This window comes from Lagenorhynchus albirostris, chromosome 5 (genome assembly GCF_949774975.1).
Source record: "Lagenorhynchus albirostris chromosome 5, mLagAlb1.1, whole genome shotgun sequence".
Classification (NCBI taxonomy): Eukaryota; Metazoa; Chordata; class Mammalia; order Artiodactyla; family Delphinidae; genus Lagenorhynchus; species Lagenorhynchus albirostris.
In genome coordinates, this window is record NC_083099.1 from 55,836,831 (window position 1) to 55,853,630 (window position 16,800).

General features: G+C 37.0%; 1 pseudogene; it reads left to right on the forward strand.

Moving 5' to 3' along the window:
* Nucleotides 1-12,732: 12,732 nt before the first annotated feature.
* Nucleotides 12,733-13,615, forward strand: LOC132520487 (homeobox protein NANOG-like; annotated as a pseudogene).
* The last annotated feature ends 3,185 nt before the right edge of the window (nucleotides 13,616-16,800 follow it).

Below are 16,800 nucleotides of genomic sequence, written 5' to 3' on the forward strand. Positions count from 1 at the left end.
TTGCAGTCATAACATTTTGGTACACTATTTTGTGCTTACATGATTTATACATAAGAAAATCAGGGCCCTGACAGGTTAATTGACCTGTGAAAAATTACACTGCTAAAAAAATCTATAACACTCTAGAATTTACAGAGTACTCTCATTTGGAGGCAACGTCTTAGAATCAAGATAGAAACCTAGATATGAGACTCAGTGTTCAAGGATCCAACAGATCAGCAAGATTGATTTAAACATTAAATCACCCTAAAAAACACCTACAAAAATAGATAGGAGAAAAATTTTGAGACCCTGGATTAAGCAAAGAGCTCTTAGATATAATACCAAAAGCATGAACCATAAAAAGAAACAGTTAAATTTGGCCTCATCAAAAAAACAAAAAAACTTTTAATTTGAAAGACACTGTTAAGAGAACGAAAAAACAAGCCATACTAGAAGAATTTATTCACAAATCACATGTCTGGCAAAGGACTTGTATTCCTTTACAGAATATGTCAAGTACTCTCAAAATTCAACATTAAAAGAAAAAATACCCAAATTAACGAATGAGCAAAAAAAATTGAGTGCACACTTCTCCAAAGGAAATATACAAATGGAAAACAAGTTCAACATCACTAACCATTGGGAAAACAAAAATTAAAATTACAATCAGATAAGACTACACACTGATTTGAATAGCTAAAAGCAAAAGAATTAACTATACCAAGTCTGGCAAAAAAGTGGAGCAACTGGAACTTCCAGACACTTTGGAAGACAGTTTGATTGTTTCTTATATAAATATACACTTGTCACATGACACAGCAATCCCACTTGTAAATATTTATACAAGAGAAACAAAAATTTAAGTTCACAAAAACAGCTGTAAGCTAACATTTAAAAGCATTTTATTCATAATTGCTAAAATACTGGAAACAATCAAAATGTCCCTCAATTGATAAAAACTGTTGTACACACAGTCAGTGCAATACTACTCAGCAATTAAAAGGGTCGAACTATGGATACATGCAACAACATGAATGAATTCCAAATGCAAGATGCTTAATGAAAAAGCCAGACCCATAAACCACATACTGGCTGATTTCACGTATGTGACGTTATGGAAAAGGCAACAACCATCAGTCAGAGAACAGATCATCAGTTGACAGGGGCTGGAATGAAAGAGGGTTTGATTACAAAGAGGCAACACAAGGAAATTTTTTTTTTTTTTTTTTTTTTTGGTGATGAAACTTCCGCATCTTGATTGTGGCTGTGGCCACAGATTCCATATTATCAGCAAAACTTACAGCACTATACAGAAGGGAGGGAGGAAGGGAGGGAGGAAGGGAGGGAGGAAAGGGGGAAGGAGGGAAGGAAAGAAGGTTTGTTGTAAATTTAATAAATTTAAAAATTAAAAAAAATTTAAAAAGCGGTTATATATTTATCTTTGCACAATAAATTGTGTGTGTGTGTGTGTGTGTGTGTGTGTGTGTGTGTGTGTGTATGAAGAGAAAATGGGAAAGAGAGAATGAGAGAGAGAGAGAGATTTTGCCAAAAGATGGATCCTATATGAAAGCGTGGGAGGCATGGACCTTTTCCCCCAGAGAGTGTCTCTCGCAGAGCAGTCCAAAAAGTATTTGTAAGTTGAAATGAATAACCAAAAGAATAGCAGAGTGTACAAGTTACCTCAAACTAACTTCATTTGCAAACTATAAATACCACAATTAAACCATTAATGTCATCCTTAATTGTCTCAGTAATGATTCAGATCAAGATCTTGAACTTTTACCACTGTATATACACAAAACTTGGAAAAGTACATAAAAGCAACAAAGTCAATTCAATTAATTTCTTAGCATACCTAAAATTCAGGATGGACAATAATAATTTTTGTTGTCACTTGAAGTTATAAAGTAGCAATTTATAAAGCATAACAGTGGAAAAGAAGAAAAAGACATATTGTGTATGATTATGATTGTATGGACATGTTAGAATTCGTCTTTATTATAATTGTTGGATATATAATATAGAACATTACTTTAGAACAATGTGGGCACATGAAAGTATATCAAATGAATAATATTTCACATGCTGAGTCCATTTTATATTTTGGTTTTAATCTAAATTTTTGTAGAATGATTCAATGCTACTTTAAAAAATAAACTGTAAAGAATACAAACTATAGTCATTATCATGATTTGTTTTAAAAACAGGCCATTACACCTTAGGTTTCATCTGAAGGAAATCAACTACAATTGAAAAAGCAAAAGAAAGTATTGAGAAAACAATCTAAGTGTGATATTAGTAGATATATTTTATTTCTGAATATAGATAAATGTCAAATGAATACTCTTCTTAAAGTATAAACTTTTATGGGATTATTTCAATTTAAAAAAACAGCCTCAGCTGTTAGCACAAAGTCTAATAGCATTTATTGACATGCACTGAGTTGGAAAAATAAGATACTATAGCGAAATGGAAAGTGCACACATTTGATTCAATTTGAAGACAGTTGTATATTGCCCAAACTAACCTTTCTTTTGTAGAAAGAAATAATCAGATTAACAATGAAGCCACTCCCCAATCTCAGAAAGTGAAGCAGAAAATGAAATTTAAGAAAAAGAAACTGTCTTACTTTGCAATTATCTACCTCAGCTTTAATTTTGCCTTGCAACACACAGTTTAATTTTCAAGATATACAATGCAATCTCACTTACTAATACTTGTGTTGCTATTTCTTTTGGTAGCAACTTGACATATGGGGCTACTTGCACGGTGCAGCAACAAGGATATAGGACTTAAATCCAACACATTTTTTTTTGTCCAGAATAATTAGTTCAGTGTTTGCCCCTGAGCCAGCAATGCATTTTACGGTGAGTACCTTCCTAGGAGTCCAACAAATATTTCCAGTAAGAATGGATCAAACAAAAGTTATATTAACTTATCTCTAATAAAGGCTTTAAATATTTGGAGAAAATGTCCATCTTTGTGTCACACATCCAAGATGATGATAAATTATTCACAATAAATTGATTGCAGTAGGTGCCACAAAATAAAGACAATTTGCCTCCAATAAAAGCTCATCTAACCAGATTTGCTTATCTTCTCATCCTTTTCTATAAAAGCATTTGATGGTCATGTATCCAGACTGTGACAAGATGCTGATTTCATGGAAAATCACAGATAATTCATCTTTGTACATTTAGCACCTCGCACAGTGACTGGCCCACGCTACATACTCAGTAAAAGTACAAAACTGGCTGGAAATGTGAGTGAATTCTGTGTAACAAGAACTGAACAAAATTATGCTCTTAGGACATTATGCTGGAGTCAATTTTAAATAAAATAGGAGGGGGTGGGCTGGGAATATTCTCGTATATTGCAAGTGTGAGTAAATATTTATACATATTGCCTGGTGGCAGTTTAACAAGATTTTTTTAAAGACTTAAAAGTGTGCATACACTTTGATCTAACATTCTCTTTTCCAGAAGTTGATCCCAAGAAAAGTATTTAGGAGGCACACAAAGATGTGCCTGTCTTTTTAATAACAGCAAAAAGCTGGAAATTGTCTTCTAAATATATAATAAAAACTAAATGCTTAAATAAATGATGACAATCACACATTGAAATATTTTTCAGGCCATAAAAAAGAATGTTATCTTTTAAGGGAAACTTGCTCATTATTTATTAAGTTATAATTTTAATTTAAACTGGAATGTAGAGTGTAATCCCATTTTCGGTGCAAATGCATGCATGTGCATCTACGGACAGAAAAGTGATCCACACTAAGTTGTTCTTTACGGTTATCTCTGGATGGGGCATTTAATTTTCTTTTTCCTATCTGAATTTTATAACTTTCAACAGTGGATCTGTATTTTTATGGAAATAAAAAAATGCAAATAAGAATGTGAAAAAAAGATGCTTGGAATGAGATACTGACAAGGCCACTCACTGTCGGCCCCTCTTCTGAGTAACCTGAGTGATGGCTGCTCCTTTACCAGTGCTACTTCTAGCACTGCTTTAATCCTCTCACTTATTGGATAAAATGAATTAAGAAATCCAGTCATCCAGCTGTCCCTATTTCTTGATAACATCAAATCCAGAATGAGTTTCCATTTTATAATCCATCCTTAGAATCATCAGCACAAGAAGTCCAAACCCTGTAAGAAGGTCCTCCCAAGACTCCCTTCCTGAAATGCTTTCACCTCTGCACTTGAAGGCATTCTCAGACCCTGCTGCACCAGGTAATTAAACCCAGCTTTGGGATTATGGGTGTGTTCCTGGTGGTTTTAGGTGGTTTCTGGCATTGTGATGATGATGGTGGTGAAAGTGAGGTCGGTGATGCTGGTAGTGGTGGTGGCAGTGACTTGATGGTGTTGGTAGTGGTGGTGGATGGCTGTGATGGTGATGGGGTAGGGTGGTAATAGACATGGCGGGGCCAGCGTTTAACGCTGGTAGCATCAGGGCCCCAGGAAACAAAAGAAAAATGTTCTTTTCTACATATTTCAACAATTTAACAATAAATTCGATTGCTCCCAGCACAGTAAAGGCAATAAAGTGAAGTAAAAAGAAAATATATTAGGAGTCAGGAGCTACAGGTTTGAGTCTTGGTTTTGCCACTAGTTTGTTACTTTAAGCTAATCATTCAACCTCTCTGTGCCTCACCTAATTCATCTACAATATGAAGTTCGCTTGATTAACTCCTAAAGTAACTTCTCACACTACGTAGCTTCGTTTGTGTGCTCTTTCCAAGCTATCAGAGTCACAAGCCTAGACCAGATCACATACAGTCTAGGTCCACTGCCTGTTTTTTGTAAGTAAAGTTTTATTGGCAGACACCCACGTATGTTACATACTGTCTATGGCTGCTTCACATTACAATGAAACATAACAGTTGAGTGATCACAACAGAAACTGTATGGCCCACAAAGCCTAAAGTATTTATTACTGACCCTTTGCAGAAAAAGCTTGCTGACCTCTGGTTTAGGCATACGTCAAATAGGAGTTTGGCATGCTTAAGACATACCTAATTAGCAGAAGGTACATTTCACAACGTAGAGATTTTAGTCTACTTTGTTCATTAATGTATCCCAAGTGTCTATGACAGTGCCTAGCACCTAGTTGATGCTGAAGAAGTATTTATTAAATGAATGAGCACATGAGAATGAATGAATGAACACATCGTAGCCTCTGCAAGCCTAAAATACCTATTCATCAGTACCCTTCTTGCCATGGTATGGTTTTTATTTTCTGTGGAATTTAAAATATATTCTGATAAAGGAAGTCTATATGTAATATCCATCTGCACTGTTGTCATATAACTTGCCCAACTGTATATAGTTGCAACCGCACAACACGGAAGTGAATAACAGGAAGTGAATGTCAGCATGAATCTCAAATACAGTAGCAGCACACAATATCTGATCCCACTTAGAAGACCAGGATGGATTAATAAAAGTAGACTCTCATATTTCTGGAAAAGTACTCCTCTTTGATTCAGACGGTAAAAGAATCAAGTAAAACTGGAAACAGTCACCAAATATAATCTGAGTATGAGTATCCTTTGTTTTCAGACTTCTAAAAATAAAGTATGCTGATCTTTCGTGTGTTTTGTGTCAGCTTCCAGAACAAAAGTCAGAATAGGTTTATGTAGCTTGCTTTATATATATATATATATATATATATATATATATATACATATATATATATATATATATATATATACACTGACACACCCAGTAAACTTTTACTTTCAGAAAAATGTATTCTTTTGTTTATCTGATTGTATCCATTGTGTTGCACATAGGTTTTTTGTTTTTCTTTGTTTACTTTGCACATCATCAAAGTTAGTGGTGATGATAAATAGCTACTGAATAAAGAGCACAGCCTTTGAAAACACAGACCTGGTTCAAATTTCCAGCTCCATAAACTTACTAGCTCTGTTGCTGTAGGTAAGTTACTTAACCTCACTATGCCTCAGTTTCCTCATTTTTTGAATGCAGATAATAAAATTCACTTTATATAATTGTTTAGAGCAATAAATAATATAACAAACATAAAGGGCCTAATACCTTTCCCTACACACAGTCTGCACTGAATAATGGCAGTGATTATGATATCTACCTTGATTGTATTATATATTTAAATGATATTGTTGTCATGTATTACATAATTACATTGCAGTATTTATAGTGTGTCTATGAGAACTTTGAATGCAAATGGCAAGAACAAATGTTTTAAAGTACCATCTGATTTGAGTCATTTTTTACTTTAGAGTTTAATTTTAATCTTTTATAGGGTCAGCAACACACAAAACATTTTTCCAATTATGAGTCTATTTTTTTCTTTGAAAAGAAAGCCTGTTGCACTGTTTCACCAGTATTCTTCCCAGACAGTAATACCAGAGAGGTTTGTTGTTCCTCCCTCCTAAAGAGGTCATAAAGGGTCAGCAATGCTCCAGGAGCTTGCCTAAATAAGCCACTTATTCCCAGCTGGGCTTAGGAAAGTGCTTACATGAGGACACAGCAAATAAGCACTGACTGCTGATACAATTAAAGGGTACAGAAAATGGTTTTTTATTTCATTAAAAAGCATACTGTAAAATTCTGAGTGTGTACACAGTGCTATTCAGAAGATAATTCTCTTTATCAGTATAAAAACTACCACCATCATCTTGAAATTACAAACCATTTTAAAATTTCATTCCAAAAATATCTGAGTGTCTACTATGGGTATAAGATTGTGTTAAGTGTAGTGGTAGATATAAGGATGAATAATGTAAACTTCTGGAAGATTAGCTGGAAGGTTTTCTGTTTCTACTCTTTAACACTGGATTCAGTTTGATTGCCACAAACTACAGTTTGCCTATTGTTCTCTATTTATGTTTTAAATGTGTCTATAAATAGCCTTGGGTATGTCTCAGCAACTATCTCAAAAACATTTGGTGATGTTAACTTACTGATGTGAGTTCCTTAGAAGACTTGAGAGAGCTAAAAAAATTTTAAGCTCTCGTGTGAATTCAAGAAGAATGCTCAATCCTTATTCCTGTGCCTAAATTAATTACATTCTTTCTGATCCATTCTATATTGCCAATGTTGTTAAGGGAACTGTATAGTAAATGGCAGTGCAGAAGAATTGGTTATAGACCAAAAGAAATTTTAAGAATATAATAGAATTGTGGAATTTGGGGGAAAGCAGATGATACATACAGTTTTCCAGGTTAAAATTTACTTTGAATTCTGGAAGGAACACAAAACGCTTTCCTTCTCCCACCCTCCTGAACCCACCAATAAACCCTGAACCTGAAAGAAACCGTAATAGTGATCAAGATTAAAAACACATTATTAGACTAAAGTGCTGACGCTAATGATATAAACTTTTCTTATTTGGAGAGAAGACATTTAAATCATTTTAATTCAGGTAGCTTGTTCCCCTGGGATTTGTCCTCGTTTTGGACTCATCTTGATTCTCTTTGAAATCTGTTAGATGGGCCTGGTCTACTTTGTGCTCAGAAGAGGCTCCATCTTCAAAAGGTGTTTAGACCAACTACCAAGGCCCTAGGGATTAAACATTCCCATGTTTCCTTAAAGAGATTTTCCTTGGAATTTTCACCTTGATTGTTCCTACCATCAGAGTGATAAAACCAAGAAGACTGAGCTTAGGATATAGGCATTGGAGAAAATACACAGGTCCTCTTAGGACTCCAGTCCTTTATTTTTCTTAAAACCTTTAATTTTTTAGTTGAGGCCAACCACATTATGATAATCTGCTTTACTCAAAGTCTACTGATTTAAATGTTAAACTCATCTAAAAAATACCTTCATAGCACATCTAGGTACCCTGGCTTCACTAGGTTGACACATAAAATTAACCATCATACATGTCCATATAATTAGCCTCATTAGAGTTTTAAACTGTATACTTAACCTTTCTAAACTGAAGATATGTAGAGAAGTCCCTTTTTGTTACATAAGCTGATAAAAATTGGATAGCCTTATTTGGTGTCTCATCAAAAAAAAAAACATGCATTCAGTAACAATGAAAGAAAATCACTGAAAAAGTATTTATTAATATGTCTGGAAAAGACAGCAAAGGGAAACTATATTCAAAATACACAGCAATGGTTTTAAACAGTTTCCCAATTCTTTTTTTTTCATTCTCTAACCTAGTATCATAGCTACTACCCACAGTTTCTGGTCTCTAGCTTCTAGGCTCATGTATTTAAAATCCTCAAAAAATCTTAAAACTCAACTTTCCCTGCTTCTTTTTTTTCCTCTCTCTCTTTCTTTCCATTCTTCCACTTTTCCAGAAGTAGTCTGTTATGGCCTACATGTTTATGTCCCTCAAAATCCATATGTTATAATCTCAACTTCCAATGTAATGGTATTAGGAGGTAGGGCCTATAGGAGTGATTAGATCACAAGGGTAATGAATGGAATTTGTAGTCTTGTAAGGGGCTAAAGAGACCAGAGTTTTCCTCTTTCACCATGTGAGGACATAGCCAGAAGACAGTCATCTGTGAACCAAGAAGCAGGCTCTCACAGACACCAAATCTGTTGGTGCTTTGATCTTGGACTTCCCAGCCTCCAGAATTGTGAGAAATAAATTTCTATTGCTTATAAGCCACCCACCTATGGTATTTTGTTTGACTACAACATAGTCTTTGTTCCCCCAATTATCTATCTTTATAACTCATCTTTTTGCCTTTAGCAATGCTCTGCTTCATCCATTACTCTGGTCAGCATGTGAAAGGTCTGAGAACCTGGCTGACATATACAGGAGAAGACAAAAAGAAGAGGAGAGAGGTTTTAACACTCAAATATTAACTATTTTTTAAATCTTCATTATATCTGGATTTTTAAAATTCCAATATTATTGTTATATCCAGGGGTGGGCAGATTTTTCCTTAGGTACATACCAGTCAAATTTTATCAAAACCCACCCAACGGACCACCAGACCTCATCTTCATCTATCATCCACTTCTCACAATTTATGAACAGCAGAAATAGAGAACTTCTTACAATCCCTGAACACATTATATATTTTCTGATTTCTACGCTTTTACATGCTATGTGTTTGGTTTTAATAAGCTCTCCTTTCTCATCTGCCTTGGTAACTATCCATGCATAATTTAACACCCAGATCAAATATTACTCTCTGAAACCTTCACAAGCCCTTAGTCCTCTTAGGCCAAGTCTCTTTCTCCTCTCTGGTTTCATTATACTGTGAACACACCACCAACAGTGCTTTTCATATTATATTGAACTATTGCTTTATAAGTCTGTCTCATCAGATGGAATTACTTAAAAGCTAGACCCCTATTTTCTATACCTCTGCATCCACAATTTTATTAACCCAGACTTGTGACTACAAGAGATAGAAACCTAGTTCTTTGTGCGTGTGTTTTTATTTTTTATTGGAGTATAGTTGCTTTACAATGTTGTATTAGTTTCTACTGCACAGCAAAGTGAATCAGCTATACATATATATATATATATATATATATATATATATCCCTCTTTTTTGGATTTTCTTCCCATTTATGTCACCACAGAGCACTGAGTAGAGTTCCCTGTGCTATACAGTAGGTTCTCATTAGTTATCTATTTTATACTTAGTATCAGTAGTGTATATACATCAATCCCAATCACCCAGTTCATCCCACCCCATCCCCACTTTCCCCGTTGGTATCTATACACTTGTTCTCTATGTCTGTGTCTCTATTTCTGCTTTGTATGTAAGATTATCTATACCAATTTCTTCAGAGTCCACATATATGCGTTTATACAGAACTACCATGTGACCCAGCAATCCTACTACTGGGCATATACCCAGAGAACACCGTAATTCAAAAAGACACATACACCCCAATGTTCATTGCAGCACTATTTACAATAGCCAGGACATGGAATTAACCTAGGAACCTAGTTCTAACGAAGAAACTAATGGGCCACTGTGGTTCACTAACTCACATGTCCTGGACTGTGGCATCTCAGATGACCAACCCCAAAGGAAAGCAAATCTTTCTTCCCAAACATCCACAGATTAATTCCCCTATGAGTCATAGACTCATCGACAAATTTACCACGAAGCCAAGTACTATGATTAGCTCAACCTAAGTCAAATACCTATCACTATGGGCTCCGAGGACGTTGGCTTCATGACCATTGCCTCACCAGGACCAAAAAGTGAGAGGGGGCAGCTATGCAGAGAAGGTATGCTGATACTAAGAGAAAGAGGGGATCTGGCTACATGATAGGCTGCGGAAAACCAGAGCAGCTACAGCTTGCTTCTCTGGAATTTAGCACAGTGCTTAGCACTGATAAGTGCTAAATAAATATTGAGTTAATAAATAAACACTAGTTGTTCTCCTATGTCCTACTAATGCTCTCAGGATCTAAAAACAGATTTACCAACACACTGCATTTCCAAAGACAATTACCCACAGTAATTAACCTCAGATTTCACATTAAATTCTGATACTTCATGAACCACCTGTTCCTCAGATATTTCCAACTTACGACTGAAAATCTAATAGTAATGTCACTTAAATTTATTTATTATTTAGAAATTCTATAATCACTAAGCCTTTCAAGATTTAAATATACCACATTAACATATATATTTATATTTATGCACACACATATACACACACATTTATATGTATACACACACTTATATGCAGGTATAAAAAGAGGTCTTTCTCATATCAGAGAAATAAGTCTTAATGTAGAGCCACCATGCTATAAACTTGATGAAATGTTTTTCCATCTGCCCAACAACGATCTACTAAAAATGTTCTTTTATTTTATTCCATACATATAACAAACAAGTGTTTTATCAGGAAAAACTCAAGTTTAAAGAATAGGTTCCTGGGCTTCCCTGGTGGCGCAGTGGTTAAGAATCCTGCCAATGCAGGGGACACGGGTTTGAGCCCTGGTCCAGGAAGATCCCACATGCCGCGGAGCAACTAAGCCCGTGCACCACAACAACTGAGGCCCCGAACCACAACTACTGAGCCCACATCCCACAACTACTGAAGCCCGTGCACCTAGAGCCCGTGCTCCACAACAAGAGAAGCCACCACAATGAGAAGTGTGCGCACCGCAATGAAGAGTAGCCCCCACTCACTGCAACTAGAGAAAGCCTGCGTGGAGCAACAAAGACCCAACACAGCCAAAAATAAATAAATAAATAAATAAATTTATTTAAAAAAAGAAAAGAATAGGTTCCTCCAGTTTGGGATAGTTTAGGCTATGGCTTTGTCTTAAAAAGAAAGAAGTGAGATGAAAACAAAAGAACAACTAAATAATAGATAACAAAGTAAAGTTAAACTTTCATGGCCCTTTTTTCAGATGTTATGTTTAGATCAGTCTTTTATTATTGAAGGACACTGTCTTTAGCAATCAAGTTTCAGGGCAATCAAAAACATCCTTAAAGGTGCAATCTTTATGTTTTTAAAAGCTCTAACTAAAATAAGTCATTTTCTTTAACTTTGTTTCCATCAAAGAAAGCATTAACTTTAAAATATACTCTCATTTTTAATAAAAACACAGGATTGACACATAATCAGTGCAAATAAAAGCATAATCCCTCATAGTAACACTTCATAGTCTCTCATTATCCTTTCATTATCTCTTACCCTTGTAGTTATTCTCAGCAGCATCAGAAACCCAGAAATTATGCAGAACAGATATTTTGTCCAAACTTGTCAAAAATAAGCAACAGACACAGTTATACATAAATAAAACCATTACTGAATCTGCAGGAGCCAAATGAACTATACAAGGTGTTAATTAATTTTACATTTCTAACATTTCAGTCATATTTCCTTGGAAGTGGACACCTACATGAAGAAAAGAAATATAGCCTGCATGTAGCTAGGAGGTACAAAAAATTCTGAATATACAAATGCAAAACTTTTCTTGGATAACATTTATATTTTCCATTAGCATCTGGCTCCTTTTCCAGTAAAGTTCAGTACTTGTGACAGCCTTTCTTTCAGAAATGTGAAGGCTTCCTTGCCGCAAGCATTTCAAATGTTCAGAAATACCAACTGTGATTCAAATGATTTATAAGGTCATCACCCAAGAAAAGCCATGTATACTGAATTTCCAAGTAGTCAGATGGAAGGAAAATGTAAGGAGGTGCATGTGTGTGTGCGTGCACGCATGTGCATGCATACATATACTTGGGGAAGAAGCTTCTAGAATGGATAGTGAGACAAAGCAGTAAAAAAAAAAAATAGAAGTGAAACATATAATATAAAACAGAGCTCTCTGGACTTCCCTGGCAGTCGAGTGGTTAGGATTTCGCCTTCTAGTGAGGGGGGTGCAGGTTCAGTCCCTGGCTGGGGAGCTGGGATCCCACATGCCTCGCGGCCAAAATACCAATACAGAAGCAATATTGTAACAAATTCAATAAAGACTTTAAAAATGGTCCACATCAAAAAAATAAAATCTTTAAAAAAATAAAACAGGTGGGCGTGGGGCTGCCAGGAGGGGCGGGTCGAAGTATGGCTGAGCCTTATTTATAAGTCTAGAGCCTCCACAAATTTTTTTGTCATTTTCCTACATTGGGCTGGTAGGCTTCTGTTATCACACAGGTGACTTCCCTTCATCCCATGTTTTTTAATACTTTTACACCTGGACATCATCACCTTTCTCTAAGCTCTTCTACCTAGATTCTTAAAGCCTGGACTTTTCCTACCATCTATCTAGCTCTTTGGTTTTCTCCCTCTTCTTCAATTCAACAACATGAGTGTGGACCCAGCTTGTCCCCAAAGCCTGCGTGGCCCCAAAGCATCCAATTCTAGGGAATCTTCACCAATGCCTGAGATTTATGGGCCTGAAGAAAATTATGTGTCCTTGCAAATGTCATCTGCTGAGACCCACGACATGGAGACTGGACAGTTCTGATTCTTCCACAAGCCCCAGAGTAAAACTACTGGCCACGGCCGCAGACAAGAGCACAGAGAAGAAGGAAGAGAAGGTCCTGGTCAAGAAGCGGAAGACCAGAACCGTGTTCTCTCAGACGCAGCTGTGTGTGCTCAATGAGAGATTTCAGAGGCAGAAATATCTCAGCCTCCAGCAAATGCAAGAACTTTCCAACATCCTGAACCTTAGCTACAAACAGGTTAAGACCTGGTTCCAGAACCAGAGAATGAAATGTAAGAGGTGGCAGAAAAACAACTGGCCCAGGAATAGCAACATTGTGACTCAGGGCCCAGCAACTAGAGAATACCCGGCCTTCTATTCCTACCACCAAGGATGCTTGGTGAACTCTTCCAGAAACCTGCCCATGTGGGGTAACCAGACCTGGAATAACCCAACTTGGAGCAACCAGAGCTGGAACAGTCAGTCCTGGAATAACCAGAGCTGGAACAGTCAGACCTGGTGCCCCCAAGCCTGGAATAACCAGACTTGGAACAGTCAATTCAACAACTGTGTTGAGGAATTCCTGCAGCCCCAGATCCAGTACCGGCAAAATTCTCCTGTCACTGATTTGGAGGCCGCCTTGGAAACTGCCAGGGAAAGCTACAACATGATACAGCAAACTGCTAAGTATTTCAATTCCCAACAGGAAAGCATGGATTTATTCCCAAATTACTCTCTGAACATACAGCCTGAAGATTTGTAACGATGGCTGTATTATTCAATCTCAATTTGAGCCGTGACTGTATTACTTCCCTAGAATTTTTCTTTTACAATTACGTCTCTCTCTCTGCCTTGATAAGCTGCTTTTCATTCTGACTTTTGTGTCAATTTGGGGGTGTATGATTGGTGTCTAATCAAAGAGGTTTCAGAAGCACTGACTTTTACGGACAACATGATAAAAGATGACTGGCGGCTATATATAACTAGGTTATAATACTATTTCTTGGATATCTTTAGGATCTAGAACCTAACCTCAAGAACAGGGAGCAAAAGTACAAAGATGTGTGATGAAGGATTATTCATATTTTCTGGGGTGGGGAGGCTTTACCTGTTAAGAACCTCAGTTGTTAAGGTGAAGGATTAAGCTACAATGTGCTTCACTGATTTCCTCTGCCCCTTTTTGCTATTTTACTTACAACCCCTAATTTTTTCCACCACTCTAGTATTTGTAGAAAGATGTTTTGATTTGTCCACATCATAATACTACCAGTTGGCTGGTTCGTTTATAAGTACCAATAAATTTAAAAATTACCCATTTAAATAAATAAATAAAAATAAAACAGAGCTCTCAGTTCCTTGATATTTCCTCAGCCTTCCATAGCATCCAGCACACCAGCTTACACACAGTAGGTGCCCGACAACAATTTATTTGAATTGATTTGACAGAGAATAAGTAAATTTGGGTCAGTATGTAGAGTAAAATACCTATAACTAAAGTCTCCCTTCAAAAAAGGCCAACTTGTTCTAGTTTATTCTTAATTATACTACCAAGAAATATTTGTTTAGTGCTTACTATCGACCAGAGAATGGGATAGATGCTTTATATGGTTGGTCTGATTCAAACCGTAAAGCCATCCTGGGTGAGAGATGCTATTACTGTAATAATTTGCATATGAGGGAAGGGAAGAACCAGGTTCTGAGGAACTCTCACTTGCTACGCCTTCCTCCTAGAATACTCTTTTTCACGGGTTCTTACATGGCTGTCTCTTTCTCCTCTGTCCAATCTCAGCTTAAATGTCACCCCCTCACAAGGGCCTTCTCTGAGCGCCACATTTTCCTCACAGCATTTTCCTCACATGCTATCATTGGGTTTATTTATTTATTCATAATCTGCCTTCCCCACTAGTATAGTCATTCCATGATGGTGGTGGGTGACAAGAAGAAATCATATATACATATAAATCATATGTTTAATATATTTAATATATATTTAAGTGAATTAATAAATATTTCAAATATCACAGAGCTAATAAGAGTGGAGAAGCAATTCTAACACATAATTACTTGACTCCATACCTAAGGTGCCGGATTCCCAGCAACAGCATTTATTAATTTATTTTTAAAGTATTCATTCTGTCCTTTTTTACTGAGTGACTACCACATTCCAATCACTTTTCAGAGCAGTGTGAAAACAATATGAATGAGGTGAGAAAAGAACCTGAACAACTTACTGCATAGTGGATATAAAAGACAAACAAGCAGGGGACTTCCCTGGTGGCGCAGTGGTTGAGAGTCCGCCTGCCGATGCAGGGGACACGGGTTCAAGCCCTGGCCCGGGAGGATCCCACATACTGTGGAGCAACTAAGCCTGCGCACCGCAATGAAGAGTAGCCCCCACTCGCTGCAACTAGAGAAAGCCCACGCACAGCACCGAAGACCCAATGCAGCCAAAGATAAATAAATAAAATAAATAAATTTAAAAAAAAAAAAAGGACAAACAGGCAGTTACTGAGTGGTAAGAGCCATAACCAGGAGCAAGTGAAATACAGGTGACTGATTATGGAGACAGGGAGTGGTTAAGAGAGATTTCCCAGAGGAAATGATGTCTAAAAACAAGTGAAAGGAAAGTAGAAGTCAACCACTTCAGGGAACACCTAGTAGCAGCGTGGAGGAGAGAATGGAAGAATTTTGCAAGCAGAAAGAATAACGTGGGCTGAGTCTTAGAGGTTGCCAAGGAAAGCAATAGCAGGAAATAAGGCAGGTAGACAAGGGCCAGGTCATGAAGGTAGTTGTAAATGAATAAGGTAATTAGGAATTTAGGCTAAGAAAAATGGGACACTTTAAAGATGGTGGTATAACTATATTATAATGGCTTTAGGGGGTAGAGAGATTTAGATGGAGCCTGGATGCACTGAGACCTACTGCAGTAGTCTTGTTTAGACATAGTAGTCAACTATAAATGGGTAATAGCAGGAGGAACAGAAAAAATAAGCACATTTGAGAAAGACTGTGGAGATATTTAGAAGGGAGAATCAACAGGACTTGATTGATTTTATGTAAGAAATGAGGAGGAAAGGAAAAAGTGAAGATAACTTCCAGGTTTATGACTTGAGCAACCAGCTGCCAATACTGAGACAGGAAAAATAGAAGGATAAAACACTAAATTCCCCTAGAGCAATAGAATAGGCAACGGGGCAATGGTGGTGCAGAAAGCAATGAGGGCATGTGGAGTTGGAGACCTCTCTTGACCTCCAAATTGAGGGATACAGGCCTAGAGTTCAAGAATAAGTTCTGGAGCTATAGATTTTTGTCTTCATCAGTATCTAGATGCTTACTGAAGACACGTGAGGGATGAAGTGGTCCAAGGATGGCATGTAGAATGAGATGGTCTAAGAAACAAGATTCAAGGGAAATGTGGAGAAATGGGAACTTTAAAAAGGACTAAGAAGAACCATTCAGAGGATGGGGAGAAAACTAGGAGATGTCACAGATGACAAGAAGATTCTAGAATGAGAGGAGTCCAACATGCCCAAAGGAGCTATAAAGGAGCATGTGGTTAGAATGTGGACCCAACAGTGATAAAAATGAGGCAGAGGTAAGCACCAGTGATGTCCTAGGATTGAAAGGCCAGTGAGATGGAGCCAGAATGGTGACAGGACATAGAATGGAGATGGTAACTGTGAGTCTAGTGCTTAAGATGCTTCTGGGTGTTCATGGATGACAATGATGCAGAGACCAGAGAGTATGACCAGAGGCGTGAGACTCACAGGGCAGTAGTTTTTCACCCGAGTGAGGAGTAATGGTGTGCACAGCAATGTGCAGGGAAGGTTAGTAAACCTGCCATCCAATCTACAAACACTCAGTCGGCCTCAGAAAACTGTTTCTGACCCATGAAACTACACAACACCCTGTTTCATCACAAGACACGATTTATTCAACTTCAAAACT